Consider the following 16,237-nt stretch of genomic DNA (forward strand, 5'->3'; position numbering starts at 1 on the left):
TCAAAAAGGTCTAGAATTTCCTTAAATAGTGAGCTCCCCTACACCATTTAAGTATTTGCTTACAGATCATTCATTGTTTGACAGACCTAGGATAGCAGTGAGTGTGGAAGGGACTGGCACAAAGAAAAAGTTAAAACTAGAGAGTCATTACAGATTGAAAATCGATTAGCAATGAAAGTATAGTGTTCCTGGAATAAGAATGTAATTCAATGGAAAATGTGACTATTTAGAAAAATCCGAATAAGGTATTCACATATACATGAATGTGGCTGAAATGCATTATATATAAATCTACACACACACACACACATACTGTTGTTGTTGTGTTTGTCTTTTGTTTTCTAGGAGGACCATGACGTCAGGGAGATGATGACATGCCTTGCAGTGGACTTGGATTTGAGTGCACACACACACACACACACACACACACATATATACATATACACATACATACTCAAATATGAAATGTATATATACATACATACATACATATATGTGAATGTGGTTATAAAGATTATACCTAATTCATGGATAGCCTGCCTGTTTTCTCCTTTGATTTGATTTTGCAGTTTCTGAGAACATTTGAAAAGCTACGTGCTAGACACTATGGTTGAAAATTATCCAACCCATCTCAGGCAGAAGCATTCCAAGATTTCTGACTTGGTGAAACTGGCCCATGAACTACCAAGTTTGCTGAGACTGCCAATCGGTCGCCATGGAGTCTATTTCCACAGGACCAGCCAATCAATTAAACACTCATTATGTGCCAGGTGCAGTGCTAAGTGCACCGTTGTTTGGCATGTAAAGCCTTACATAATGTGGCTCTAAATCTAGCTTTTCAGCCTTATTTACATAACTGCCCTTCAGGGACTCTGCCATCCCAACAAACTGGCCTTGTTGGTGCCATGATGACATGGCAATCATCTCCTTTCTCCATGACCTTGCATGGGCTAACCCTCCATACCTGGAATGCACTCTCTTTTCCCCACCACCTCTAAGAATGACTAGTTTCCTTCAAAACTCAGTTCAAGGGCCATTATCTACACCGACCTTTTCCTGATTCCCCTTAGCTGTAAGTGCTTCCACCTCCCAGCTTATTTTGTCTTGGTTTTGTTGTCGCCACCCCATAATTGTCCCTCCCTGTTTTTTCAGTCCAAATATTGGTTTATAACCTTTCATTGTATGACATAATTTGCTTAAAAGGTAAACAGAGCAGCAATGTATTCACTAGTGGCATATGGATGCACATTGCGTGGTAGTGGGGAGCCTAGAATTATTAGCCCACACACATTGTCAGTATTAAATTTTAATGTATATTCACAAGTATTCTGTGCATCTTAATCTTGTACCAAAGACAGTCAGTAATAAATGATTTTAAAGTAATACCAGCACAATTTTTTTTAAAAAGCTTCATACCCCACTTTTTTGCAAAAAAATTAGGCATAAACTCTGTGACAATTATGTGGTGAAATACAGTATATGCTCAGAGATGTACAAGTTTTCTCCCCAAATAGAATGTAAGTTCCTTGGGGACAGGAACTGTTTCATTGTTTTCTCTGTATCACTAGGTCCTAGTACCTATTTGGCACTGAATAAATGTTTGATGGCTGATTGATCCACTCAGTGGTGTGGTTTCTGTCCCATGGGGACCTCCCCAGAAGGCAGAAACCCTTCAAACCTTTCTTCATTTCTCTTTCTGTTATAACTCTCCTCCTCTTAGGGGCTCCCTAGTCATGATGTATGGAAGCATCATGCACTTAGGACTCTCCTGAGAGCATAAGGCTGGCCTCCAAGCACTTGCTGATATACTTTAAGGTGCCATTCTCAGAAAGGTGCCAGGAAGGGTTCACTAGTTGGTCCTGCAAAGGCTGCTGACTTTAGGAGAAAATGTGGCAGAGGAGCAGAGGGGTGTCCTTTCCACTCTCGAATCGGCCCAGAGGTTCTTCAGAGTGGAGGGGAGAATGGAGCAGATTGTCAAGGTTCTTCTTGTCTTATTAATTCTTTTTATTATGTGTAGACCTCTCCTGAGTCAGCATCATGCCTATGAAACTTCAGATCAATATCTCTGAAGTGTGCACTAATGGTGAAAAGGAGTTATCATTAAACATTAATTGCTCGGCATATGCTAGGCTCTTAATAGATTATAAGATATACAGTTTTGGCCTAGATGCGGAGGGAGGCATGGACTGTGTCAGGACCGATCTATTTAGTTTGACTGGCTTTCTAATTGAAGGCTTTCTAATTGAAGTGTATAGAATTGTAGAATATTGGGGTGGGAAGAGACCCTGCTGCACAGAATTCAGAAAGCTTTGCCTCCAACACAGTACCTTCATTTTTATTGACATCTTTTGTTATCATGTTTTGAAACACTGCCTTCATTTCTGAATATGGTCTTCTCTCACCCAGAGACCTATCCCTTATAATAAAGAATTGTTTAAAAAAGAGAGAAACAGGGCAGCTCGGTGACTCAGTGAGTACAGCACCAGCCCTGGAGTCAGGAGGACCTGAGTTCAAATCTGGCCTCAGACACTTTACACACTTACTAGCTGTGTGATCTTGGGCAAATCACTTAACCCCAATTGCCCTGCCTTCATCCCTGCAAAAAAAAAAAAATTTTAAAAAAAGAGAGAAACAAACTGTTCAGCAAAACTAACCAACACAATAACTGAGTCCTACAGTACACGCAGCATTCCATAGCCATTGTCACCCATGTGTGTAAAGAAGGAAGGGAGGTGCGTTCTCCTATCTCTTTTTCAGAGGTAAGTTTACGATCATACCGCATTCATTGCTGGTTGTAATCATTATGCACATTCTTCTGATTCTGCTTAAATTATTTTGTATCAGCTCGTATAAGACTTCTCAGTAAGTGAGACAGGCTGTAACAACAATGCTCCTTGCAGCTGCTGGTCCTGTGTAATCCCAATAACACCAGCACACAGGAGGGCTCCTAGCACAGGTTCTTTGATCTACTTTTCTAAGGAAAGCAACTTTAAGGGGTTTACAATCTCACTTTAATTAAATATATCTATCTATATCTATCTATCTATCTATCTATCTATCTATCTATCTATCTATCTATCTATCTATATCTCATTCACTTAGTTCAGGGGAAAAAGTCAGCATGCTGAACTTCAGAGAAAACACAAACAGAAATTACAAGCAGAAATTACATAAACAGAGCAAATAACACAAATCAGCAAACAGGGCTTCTGTCTGTCCATAGCAATACATACATAGTTACCAGAGAGAGAGAAGCACCAACATCTGGGTTTTCAATGCCAGGGGGCTCCTTAATGGCTACCCAGAGTTTGTCTGGCCAAATCACACTAACACTCTTCCAATGAGTGTGCCCCAAAGCAAAATGCTAACCTCAGACTATAGATACTGTTTCCAATCCATGACTCTTGATCCAATCAAAGACTTTTGATTCAAACAAAGGCAAGACTCAATCAAAGGCACTTGATTGCCTTAGTGCTGAGAAGCACTCCAAAAGAAAAAAATAGCAAAAAGTCCCTCTTTGCTTGCTGTTACACAGGCTCACCTGGGAGCTGCAGCTTGAGAATGAGAAAGCAAGGGAATAAAGAAATCGCATTCTTGGAATAAGCCAGTTCTTTCTTCATATGGATCATTTTTTTACTAGGAGGTAATATAATCATTACATTCATGTACCACAACTTGTTTGGCCATTTGCCAAACAATGGACATCTGTATTGTTTTCAGTTCTTTGTTACTACAAAATATGCTGCTGTAAGTATTTTGGCATATATGGAAGTTTTTTGGTTGTCCTTTCAAGGATGGCACTTTAATAAAATGTCTAGCATAAAAAGTGTTAGGAAGCTAAGGAAAAGGAAATATGTCCTCTATTCTAATGACATGTTTGCTACAGGCCCAGACTATGGCTATAATTTTGAATCCCTGGTATTGATTCCAAACTAAGATACCAGTAAAAATTAAGAATGTGAATAAAAATAATTTTGTGGTCTTTCTATAATAGAACAGTCCTTTTATTAGAATTTTTAACACTAAGTGTTAAAGGTGAAGAGCTTATTGTTATTGTTTGTCCTTTGTTTTTCCAAAGAGGACATCATGGCAGTGTGTCTTGACTTGCTGTGAGATTTAAGTGAGGCAGAGTTGCACAAAGTGATCAGCCTCACTATCTCTTCCAGAGACATCAAAGTCCCGTGGCGAGACTGGAGAAGGCCCGAGACACAGTGAACGACTTTGGCGTCTTTAATGTCTGACCAAGCTCTAAGTGCTCAGTTGTAACCCTCATGTTATATTCACCTCAATGGATTGTAAGGGAGCAATGTATGTTAACATAATATTAACATAGCCAATAAGTGTCTGAACTGGGATTCAAATCTAGGTCTTCTAACTTAAAATCTAATTCTCTTGCTACTGAACCACCCTGCCATCCCTCATGTTTGGAGTGTGCCCTTTCTTTAATCCTACCTTTTAAAACCCTCCTCCTTCAAGGTCCAACTCATGAAGTCTTCCATGGTTTCTCCAGCTGAAAATTATTTCTTTGCCTCCTCAAATTGTCCTTTGTCTGGATCTCTCCTTTGCCACTCCCACTCTCTACCTTTATCATGCTTACTTGTGAGTGGCGGCAGTGCCATGACAACAAGAACTAGGGTATAGTTACAAAATAGACTGTTTATTAAAAGTGACAAAGATCAGAGATTAAATACAGATTACTTTTCCAGCAGCAAAGGAAGTCCTATTGCAGATCTTGAAAAGTGGCTATAGGAATCTCAATCCAGATGTAAGCTTCAACTAGGTGGTTGTTGCTGTACAGGCCTGTCCAACTCTTTGTGAACCTCATTTGGGTTTTCTTGTAAAGATACCGAAGTGGTTTGCCATTTCCTTCTCCAGTTCATTTTACAGATGAGGAACTAAGATAAATGCAGTTGAGTGATTTGCCCAGGGTCACAGAGCCAGTAAGCGTCTGAGGCCATATTTGAACTTAGGAAGATTCATCTTCCTGATTGCAAGCTCAGCACTCTATCTACTGTTCCACCTAGCTGCCCCAACTGGGGGAACTCTTTTATTTAAGACTGACCCTGGGTACACAACCTAGAACGGGGTGGAGAACCTGCAGCCTTGAGGCCACATGTGGCCTTCTAGGTCCTTGGGGCAGCCTTTTGACTGAGTCCAAGTTTTACAGAACAAATCCTTTTATTAGTGGGATTTGTTCTGTGAAGTTTGGATTCAGTGAAGGGGACTCACTTGAGGACCTAGAGAGCCACATGTGGCCTCGAGGTCGCAGGTTCCCCGCCCCTGACCAAGAATGCTACATAGGTCTCTAGCTAGTTACAGGGAATTCACTTGGCCACATTTTCACCACTACCTGAATGAGCAGATAGTATATATAATTCCACTACTGGCCTCAAGCAATGGTCCCAGAACCTCTAGGAAGTTATATTGAGGCTTGGGGAAATCTATCCCTAGTAGCAGAACAGCTGCCGTGCCTAAGGCTGTGCCACTCTGAGTGGGTTACTCATACACAGTGGAGTTATTAAGGCTGTTTTTCTATGACTAATTAAAACCTACCTCAACACCCAAGTAGTTGGTGCTCTTTGGTGTGATGCCATGCCTTATTTGCCCACTAAAATTTTAGTCCAAGTTAACAGAGGACAGGCTTTGACAGGTTCTATCTGTCTGGTAAGGCTTCTAGCTCAGGCCTGGTCAATAACCATATGTCTATCATCCAAGGAGGCTCTCACTAGAGTTCGCTAACAGCTGATGAATTTTCTGGACACAGAAGTTCATGAAACAATCTAAGGCACAGAAGGGGTTTTAATCTGCATCAATGGAAGGAATACATAATAAAATCATGGCTCCTTGAAGGATTAAGAAGAATTCCTCATTTATAATTTTCTAACAGACTGAGAGCAAGCACAAAATAATTTGCATTCACTTCTTGAGCCAAGCCTTAAAAATGATGCAGAAGGGCAGTGCAGGCATGGGGGAAAGATAGCCTGTAGTTTACAGGATGTGCTCTGGGACAGCAGGACCAGAGAGAGAAATGAAGAAAGTGGGCAGGCAGCTGCTCATTGGGCCAGAGCATGCAAATCTTCAAGGAAGAGGTGCCAGTGCCTTAAAATGGGGAGGAAGGGAGGCTCAGAGAAGGAAGAGTCCTTTCTTACTGGAAGTTTGGTGGGAACAATATAGATTTATTCAACTTTTAAAGGGGCAGAGAATTAAGGATGAAGTGAACCAAGACGTCTGAGCTGGGGGCTGTTGTCCAGTTGTTTTCAGTTATTTCGGATTTTTCACGACCCCATTTGGAGTTTTCTTGGTAAAGACACTGAGGTGGTTTGCCATTTGCTTCTCCAGCTCATTTTACAGATGAGGAAACTGAGGCAAACAGGGTTAAGTGACTTGGCCAGGGTCATATAGCTAGTAAGTACCTGAGGCCACATTTGAACCCATGAAGATGAGTCTTCCTGACTCCAGACCCAGCATTTTACTCACTGTAACATCTAGCTATCCACAGCAGGCTGTAGAAGGGAAGTCTCCATTTAGGCCTAGATTCCCACATGTTATAGTGAAGGCTGGAGTAGCTTAAACCCAAAGGTGAATAATCACTCAACAAGTATTTATTAAGTACCTAATATGTTCCAGGCACTATGCTAAACACTGGAGATATGAAGACAAAAATGAATCAGTCCCTGCCCTGAAGGAGTTTTCTAATAGGGGAGACAACATATGCACATATAAATATATGTACATATGCACATATGTATATACAAAATATATATACACATATGCATATATATAAATACGTGCGCATGTATATGTAGGTATACAGATATACTGTCTGTATATACCTGTATAGTATATATACATATATGCACATATATACATATCTATATATATACACACATACACAGACACACAAAATTAATTTTAAAAAGTTTTGAGTTCTCTAGCTGCTGGGTGGAATCAGGAAAGGCTTCCTGTAGAAGGTGGCGAATAAGTTGAGTCTTGAAGGAAAAGAAATATTTCAAGAGACAGAGGTTAGAAGCCAGTATGTATTCCTGGCAGGGATCGTATACCAAATACAGAATGGCATTAACATGGGAGATAGAACACCTTGTGTGCAAACCAGGAAGTAGGACAGTATCGCTGTATCATAAAGTCCATGGAGGGGAATAATACGCAAGAAGACTGGAAAAGTAGGAAGAGCCAGGTTGTGAAGAGATTTAGGTGCTAAACACTGGAATTATATTTAATACCAGAGGCAACAGGAAGTCGTAGCAATTTATTGAGTAAGGGGTGACTGAAATAACTCTAAGACCTAGGTGGAGAAGGTCCACTTGGTCACAAATAATCCATTAAGTGCTTTCTGGTCAATTTCATAACCATGGAACTAAACACTAATTCATACAAAAACCTAAATTGCGGGGGAAGGATTTAACGGCAGGAGGGAGCTGGTGGAGGATCAAAATGAAACTGTTAGCAACTTTTATAAACATTGAGTATTAGGATGTTCATTCTCATAAAGTACTTCTTCAGGGCTCTCCATTCTCACCCCTGTGGTCTATTCCTCTGTGGGACTTTATACTGTAAATATTTTAAAATGTTGGCATGTTGGCATCAGAGAGCAGGGCACATAATTCAGTAAAGAAAATCTGATGGCCTTTTCTTTCCCTGCCTGGGACCTGGAATTTAGGGACTCTGGTAAGAAAGGAGTTAATGGTAGCATCTTGAAACCTTAAGTGGGGGCGCATTGGTGATCAGAGGCCTGAGGTGGCTGATGGGAAACAAATAAAAATTCTGCAGTGGGCAGTATAGGATAATCTACATATTGTGTTCATATCAGCATAATAGTTAATGAGGGGAAGAACTCAATTCTCTGTGATAAAGGATTTCACAATAAGGAAACCTGGGAGGTGGAAGCGGGAAACGTAGGTGATGTAATAACAAAAGATATGAATAAAACTTATTTTCAAAAAATAATTTTAATCTCTAAGCACTTTAAGATTTGCCAAGAGCTTCACAACCATGCTTTATCTTCATTTCTCCCTGTCAGCTTGTCAGCAGGTGTTACCTACATAGACGCTGGGCCTATCTTTTGGACTTTTGTTCTCTCTGACCTCTGCCTCCCACACCCAAACTGACCCGACTGTTGGTGCAACTGAGGATTCTGCCAAACTAAGTGGTGGTTTGGCTGAGTTGGTTGTTTGGATGCTGCCTTGCATTCATGATACATGAGTATCAGTTAAAGGAAACGGGGGTGTTTAGCCTGGAGGAAACCGGAGCACACTGTGCAGGGGAGGAAATGATAGCTTATTTTTTGTTGTTGTTGAGTCATTTCAGTTGTGTCCGACTCTCTGTGACCCCACTTGGGGTTTCCTTGGCAAAGATACTAGAGGGGCTTGCTATTTCCTTTACTAGCTCATTTTACAGATGAGGAAACTGAGGCAAGCAGGGTTAAGTGACTTGCCAGGGTCACACAGCTAGTAAGTGTCTGAGGCCGGATTTGAACTCAGGCAGATGAGTCTTCCTGACTCTGGGCCCCACATTCTATTCACTGTGTCACCTAGCAAGTATTTGAAAGGTTGTCATGTGGAAAAGAAATTAATCTTGTTTTATTTGGCCCCACAAGGAAGAATTAGAGTTACAGGTAAATGCGACAATGAAAAAAATTTAGGCTTGATACAAGAACAACCTTTTTAATGTTTAGAGTTGTCTTGTGGGGAAATGGGTTGCCCTAGGAGGTGTTATAAGGGTTTTCTTCCCCTGCTTATTGGAGTTCTCCCAATTTATATTGCATATAGCTTTTTTGTATATAGTGATTTGCATGTTGTATTCCCGTGTTTAGCACAGTGCCTGGCACATAGAAGGTGCTTAATAAATGTTTATTGACTAAATTTAATAAAAGCAGGATCCATTCATTGGATGTGTGTATGTGTGTGTGTGTGTATAATATACGTATATCTGTATATATGTTTTGGAGGGCAGGGTATGGATTAGACAACATGGCCACTGAAATCTTTTCCAATTCAGAAATTCGGTGATTCTGAAATAAGTTAGAATAAGAGAAACAGAAAGAGAGAGTTTAAAAAGGTCTGTATGGGGGGCTGTGGGTGGTTGAGTGCTCTCAGGAATTGCCTTGTTTTCCACTGATGACCTGGAGAACATTCTCTGGCCATGCATGACTCTGGTCTGGTTCTGATCCCTCCTCTCTCTCAGTGTATATGTAAACTAGACACACTCATTCAGACAACCAAGCTCTGAAGCCTCCTTACTTTAAAGTCACACTCTATGGGTATGTATACATATCTATATATACATAGATACACACAAAATTAATTTTAAAAATAGTTTTGGGAAGGGCTCTAGTTGCTGAGTGGAATCAGGAAAGGCTTCCTGTAGAAGGTGGTGATTGGGCTGAGTCTCAAAGTAAAAGAAATATTTCAAGAGACAGAGAGTAGAAGAAATATAATTTCACTAAAATCAGGAAGCAGGTAAAAATGAGGCGCAAATTGCATTGGTGGATATTCTAAAGGATTATTTATTAAATTGTAACATTCACGGTCACTTAGAATTATATTTGCCAAGATTTCAAAACACATTGAGTCATCACAATGCAAATTAAATATATTACTTTCCTTCTACCTATTCATGTCGTCAATCAAACGGGATAAAAATAGCTGAAAATCTGTTTTGAAATGAATTGCATTAATTCTCCATTATTCAGAGACAAATATACTTAGTCACAAACAATGATGTCTCCTTGTTGAAACACAATGGATACTAGAACTTTGTCTAAACAGTTTTTAAATTACCTCTCATCCTATGAAAAGCCCCATGATTCTAATCTAGCCAGAAGCTCGCTCACCCTCTCCTGCTGTGTCTGCTGTGTCGCTGTGTCCTTAACACGTGTCTAGGTGCTATGGTGAGGTACATGCAGATTACGATGTATGGTGTGATAAGGGATATTCCTTCTGCTTTATTCAAGGTTCACTTCTTTTTCTCAGACTTGGGACTCTCCCAGGAAATCTGGACATACGGTCACTGTGGGTAGCAAACTACCCTTGAAGGGTTCTCTGTCCTTGATGTTGTCATAACCCAAGTAAGGAGAGCATGATCATTCCCATAATACACATAAGAAAACAGAAGCTCAAGAAAGCGAAAGGATTTGCCCGATACCAGAAAGCTGGTAGGTACCAGAACGGGGACTGGGACTCGGGTGTTTGGACACCAACAGCAATGCTCTTTCTAATACATCATGATGAATTCAACTGAGAACATAGGATAAATGGGTGACACGAGAATGATGGCCAATTACTAAAATGATTCAGGAAAAATTAAATACTGAAGTGCTAAGGGGGCAGAGGGCACAGAGGGTATTCTGATGACAATGAAGAGAACTAGACAGATGGACACTTGTACTCAACTTTGATTTGCCTGGTAATGAGGTAATCTACCAACCAAACCCAATTCACCATCTGGAATTAAAAATAAACAACCAAAACTTGCCAGTGAGTTGATTTCTCCCTGCTTCTTCTCCTCCTGCTATTTTTTTTCTTTTAAATGTGAGAGTTCTCTCCCACAAAAATCTCCTGATTGGTTGCATCTGAGCCAGGTATCTAGCACCTAGGACAGGGGTGGGGAACCTGCAGCCTCGAGGCCACATGTGGCCCTCTGGATCCTCAAGTACGGCCCTTTGACTGAATCCAAACTTCCCAGAACAAATTCCCTTAATTTATTCTGTAAAACTTGGACTCAGTCAGAAGGCTGCACCTGAGGACCTAGGAGGCGACATGTGGCCTCAAGGCTGCAGGTTTCCCACTCCTGATCTCAGAGTATAGCACCCTGTATCACAGAGTTGAAAGGGGCCTTTGGGATTCATCTGGTTCATCTCCTTTATTTTGCTGATGGTAAAAGTAAGGCCTAGATAGATGAAGTGATTCACTCAAGGTCATGCAGTTAGTAGCAGAGCAAAGATCTGAATCTAACCCACTTTCCATTACACCGTGGTGCCTCCTCTAGCTCTCTGAAGATAGGGAATACATGGGAGCAAAGCGGAGAAGGTGGGAAACACATTTGGAGACAACAGAATTAGTCACAGTCATTGCCCTAAACACATAACCATTCGTTGATCAAGTATTTATTAAGCGTTATTATTGTTCAGTTGTGTCTTACTCTTTATGGCCCCATTTGGGATTTTCTTGGCAAAGATGCTGGAGCTGTTTGCCATTTCCTTCTGCTATACCCCAGTCTGGTGCTGCATGCAGTGCTGGATACAAGAGAAGTTATTATCTAAAGTATCATCATAACTTAGCTGGCATCTTACCAACAGACCAGACAGGAATCATATTGAAATACTTAATTGAGAAGGAATTATGAAACCACACAATAGAAAAATGTCTCAATGCTCATTTCCAAATAAGTGTAAACTCATCTTTGATTCTTATCAAAGTAACATGGAAAAATAGTTTCTCCAGGGAGGAGAGATCTTTCAGCAAAGTCTTTTTTTTTTCTCTCTCTCTTTCTAGTACTAAAAGGAGGTCTCTAAAGCAGGGTGCCTATCTTTGGCATTGAAGACCGAGTCTGCTGGAGTTAGGATGGTCTGGTTTCTCTCTTCCTTTCTTGGTAGCTATCTCTTCTTGCTCCATAGAGTCTCAGGAACACACCAAGAATCCTGGGTTCCTGGGCCCTGACGATACCATTACGGACAGCTCCTCACTCAAACGCCATATTCTTGCTGCTTTTTTTCTAAGTTTCATCAAGCCATGGCCAATTTTTCAGTACCACAGGTACATAATCTGATGGGAAAGAGTGTCTTGGAGACTTCTAAGGAGTAGTTGTTTTCTGGGCCCAGACATTCTGAAAAAAAAAATGAAGCTTCTTCTCTACCTCGACCATACCTGTTGACCAACTACTGAAGTATTCAGTGTTATTCTCTGTGGCATTGACTCTAAGTATGAAAGGAGTTTAGAGAAGGGAGAGGCCAGTGAAGGCTTGAACAGTTGGGGGAGGTTTCATGTAGGAAGGGGGTCTTGAATTAGGGACTCGAAAGATGAGTAGGATTTGGGGAAAGAGGGCCTTTGGGGAAGGCGGAGGGTATTCTAAATGGGAGGCTCAACTTGACCAAAATGACAGAAATGAAAATAAACATATCCTGAAAACAGAAAGGGGGGGGGGGAGACAGAGAGAGAGAGAGAGGGAGAGGGAGAGGGAGAGGGAGAGAGAGAGAGAGAAAGTCTGTGTATGTGTGATGAAGAGTCCACACAGTGTAGAAGAAAGACCTACTGGATCTGGAGTTAGAAGACATGGGTTCAAAGCCAAAGTCTGCTACTTACTACCCATGAGATCTTGGGCAAATGACTTAGCTCCCCTGGGCCTCAGTTTCCTCATTGAAAAAGCAAGAGATTTTTCTTGAAAGGGTCCCTTTTAATTCTATGTTATATGAGACTGAGACAAGTGGAACATGGATTTTTGGAAGTAGTGGAAAATAAGTAAGGTAGGTACACCCAGACCATAATTTGGTTTTAAAAGTCTTTGAACTTTGCGGTAGATAATGGGGGGGGGGGGGGAAGGCCGGCATAATGAAAATAACATTTTAGTTAGATTAGTTTGAAAGGGGATGGACTGGAGGTGTTGAATTTACCTCAATAAATGAGTATCAATTAAAATATATTTTTTTTCAGTTTCAAATTCTTTTTTTCACTCCAACCCCTGCTCAACTCATTGAGAAGGTAAGCAATATGAGACCCATTACACATAAACATTCATGCAAAACGTATTTATTTCCACATTAGCCATATTCTGAAAAAAGAAAGAAAAGTAAAGAAAGGAAAAAATGCTTTAATCTGTACTGAGTCTCTCAGTGTGGAGGTAGACAGCATTTTACATCATGAGTCCTTTGGTATTGTGGTACATCATTGTATCAACCAGAGTTAATAAGTCTTTCATAGTTGATTATCTTTGCAATATTGCTGTTATTATATAGATTGTTTTCCTGGTTCTGCTCCCTTTACTTTGCGTCATATAATTCCTCCCAGGTTTTTATGAAACCATAGAATATGAAACCAATTTGAACTGGTGCTATTTCTTTGTGTTCTAGAGGTTAAAGAAAAAGAAAAGAATTGAGCAGTCTCCCACCCATTTAAATTCCTGCCTTTGGCAGCAAATGTCTCTTCAAATGAGCAACTCTTGGGTAAATCACCATTCATAAAAGGGAGGGAGAAGGGGAAAAAAAGGCCAACGACATGAAACTTACATTACACATTCAAGTGAAATTCCCTAAAAAAAAATTCTATGGGCTTCAAGCTTTCCCCTTGTATACTTGAAAAGTTGTATCTCTGATGTGTGTTAAGGATGCTTGCTCACTTCCTCAGTGTATTAAGACAGTGAGTGGGGAGGGGGTGGGGGAAGAAAGTGTTCCTTCTCCATATTCCATCAGAAGCTCTGCACAAACATCACGCCTCCTGAATGGTAGCCTGGTGCCTCACTCCCCATTCAACTTGTGTGCAGTTTTCGCTCCATCACAATGCAAGCTGTTTGAGCGCAGGGATGGCCTTTCTTTTTCTGAATCCCCAGTCCTTAGCACAGTGCCTGGCCTACAGCAGGCACTTAATAAGTATTTATTGCACTGAATTATCTGTTACTTCTGCTCCCAGATCTGCCCTTTATGAGCTCTGAACTTTGGAAACAGTTGGTGGGATAAAAGGATGGAGAAAGGGAAGGGGAAGAAAGAATGACTTCATCTTATGGCTGACTTTGGGCCAGTTCTCATAGCTATAGGATCTGCTCTTTCTGGCTTTGGCTGGGCTGTGAGCAACCCTCCCCTGAGTTCACACAAACAAAGGTGCCAAAATTCATGACCTGAATTTATGATTTAACTCTTAGTTCTCTTAAGTCAAGCTTCAGACTCTAAAAGAGCAGGGGTGGGGAACCTGCGGCCTTGAGGCCACATGTGGCTCTCTAGGTTCTCAAGTTTGGCCTTTTGACCGAATCTACCCCTGCTTTAAAGCATGCTAGAGGACAGTGAACATTCACATTGACTGAGGGCCTTTTGTTAAATGCTTCCTCTATAGAAGGTCTTGCATCTATAAAATGGGCCAGTGGAAAACTGCTCAGGATTAGACTAGACCCTGACAGAGATGTGTAAACTCCTTAAGGGCAGAGACTATTTGTTGTGGTTGTTTTTGTACCCAGAGCTTTGAATATAGGAGGCAGCTAAAAATAAATGTTGAGTGAATCAAGTGGGAGAGATTTCTCAGTAAGATCTTCTTGGAGGTTACTGCTGTAACTGAAGAGAGGGGGGCATAAGGGGCTGCTAGATAAACGTGGTGTCCATGGTACAGAGAGAGAGAGAGAAGAGAAAGAAAGAGGAAAGGAGGGAGGGAGGGAAAGGGGATAGAGGAGGGGGAGAGAGAGGGGGAGAGAAAGAGGGGGGGAAGAGGGAGAGAGAGGGAAGAAGGAAGGAGGAGGAAGGAGGAGAGAGGAAGGAGGAAGAAGAAGAAAAGAGAGAAAGGAAGAGAGAAAGGGGAGAAAAAAGGAGGAGAGAGGAGAAAGAAAGAGGAAGGGAGGGAAGTAGGACAGTGGGAGAGAGAGGGGGAGAGAGAAAAGAGAAAAAGGAGGAGAGAGAGGAGAAAAAAGAGGAAAGATAGGGTAGAGAAGAAAAAAAGAAGAAAAAGAAAGGGGAGAGGGAGAGAGAGAAGGAGAGAGGAAGGGTGAGAGACAGATTGATGAAGTTCTTATAAAGGGCTTACTATGTGCCAGGGACTACTAAGCATTGGGCATACAAATACAAACAAAATGGTACCTGCAGTCAAGGAGCTGACATTCTAATGGGGGAAGACAACACATGAAGGGGAGCTCTCTGGGAAGGGTGGCAGCAGCTGAACACCCAGTAGCTGCAGAGGTGACCAGGAAATGCCATATAGTGGGAGATAAAGAGACAAGCCTCGTTCTTGGCCAGATGAAGTGAAACCTCACCTGTCAGTGCCTGAGGAACCAGGGTCAGAGACCAGAGAGGTGGGGATGGGGTAGAGGGAGGAATTGACAGGATGTGACAACTGATTGTTAGTGCAGTGGATAAAAGAGGGAAGATGGCAGGAGTTTGGGCATTCAGGGAATGGGTGGGCTGTCTCGAAAGGCTTTTGTGTTTTGTTCCTCTTCCTTGCCACTCCTATCCTCCCTCTTATTTTTGTACCATGGCCTTTTCAAATTCTTACCGAGTTACTTGGAATGCTTATGTATTCGGTTCACTTAGGTCCTCGGCAGAGAAACTGGAGTAACCAAGCAGACCAGTACATAAGCAGTAAATTAAGAAAATGTGAAGAATTCAGAAAAGTCTAAGAAGCCAGAGGCAGCATGACAGAGTGGACAGGGAAATGGACCAGAGCCAGGAACACCTGGGTTCAAATCCTGCCTCGACACCTACCAGCTAGGTGAACCTGGTCAAGCTGCTTACCCTTCTGGGTCTTGGATTTGGTGGCCTCTAAGGTCTCTCCCAGCTCTAAGTCTATTTAACTGCTGCTGACTGATAGAAGCAGAACCAGGAGAACAATATACACGATCAGAATAGTGTAAATGGGATGAACTTAAACCACGAGAAAACACTGTGTAATTGTAATAACCAAGCTAGGCAAGGGAAAAGAAAGAATTGAGAAAATGTACCTACCTCTTTTTTTTTCCCCCAGAGACAGGGACTGTGGAAGTGGAACGTTGTGTGTACAGGGCTTCCTAAAAGTCTTACTGCCGTTGTAAGTTTCTAAAGCTTAAAACTGCAATAAAACTTTTGGGACACCCTGTACCATTAGGCACAGCTGATACTTTTCTTCTCTTCTTTTTTCTTCTTTGTTACAAGGTTTTCTGGGTAGAAGGGAGGGATATATTTGGAAATGCTGTTAATGTAAAGACAAAAAATGTAAAAAAAAATTTTTAAATAGTAAATGAAGGGAAAAAAAAAAACTTGGGAAGGAGTGGATAGAAAGGAATCAGGAAAACCTGGGGAGGGGAGACATTTGATCCTAAGGAAGTTATTTAACTTCTATGGGCCTCAATTTCTTCATCTGAAAATAAGGGAGTTGGAGTTGCTGACCTCTAAGGTCCTTTCCAGCTCTAAATCTATTATCCTATGCCATTAGTCAATAAACATTTATTAAGTGCCTTCTATGTGTCAAGCACTATGCTTAACACTGCGGGGTACAAAAAGAGGCAAGACACAAGTCCCTGCCCTCAAGGAGCTCACAATCTAATAGGGGAGACAACA

At 41.4% G+C, this 16,237-nt stretch overlaps 1 long non-coding RNA gene across 1 annotated transcript; it reads right to left on the bottom strand.

Moving 5' to 3' along the window:
- Positions 1–9,503: 9,503 nt before the first annotated feature.
- LOC118847980 lies at positions 9,504–15,709 on the bottom strand. Its single transcript, XR_005010232.1, has 2 exons — positions 15,647–15,709; positions 9,504–11,841 (listed from the first exon to the last, which is right to left on the bottom strand). It is a non-coding gene; the product is annotated as an uncharacterized LOC118847980 (long non-coding RNA).
- Between the last annotated feature and the right edge of the window lie 528 nt (positions 15,710–16,237).

This window comes from Trichosurus vulpecula, chromosome 4, assembly GCF_011100635.1.
Source record: "Trichosurus vulpecula isolate mTriVul1 chromosome 4, mTriVul1.pri, whole genome shotgun sequence".
NCBI lineage: Eukaryota > Metazoa > Chordata > Mammalia > Diprotodontia > Phalangeridae > Trichosurus > Trichosurus vulpecula.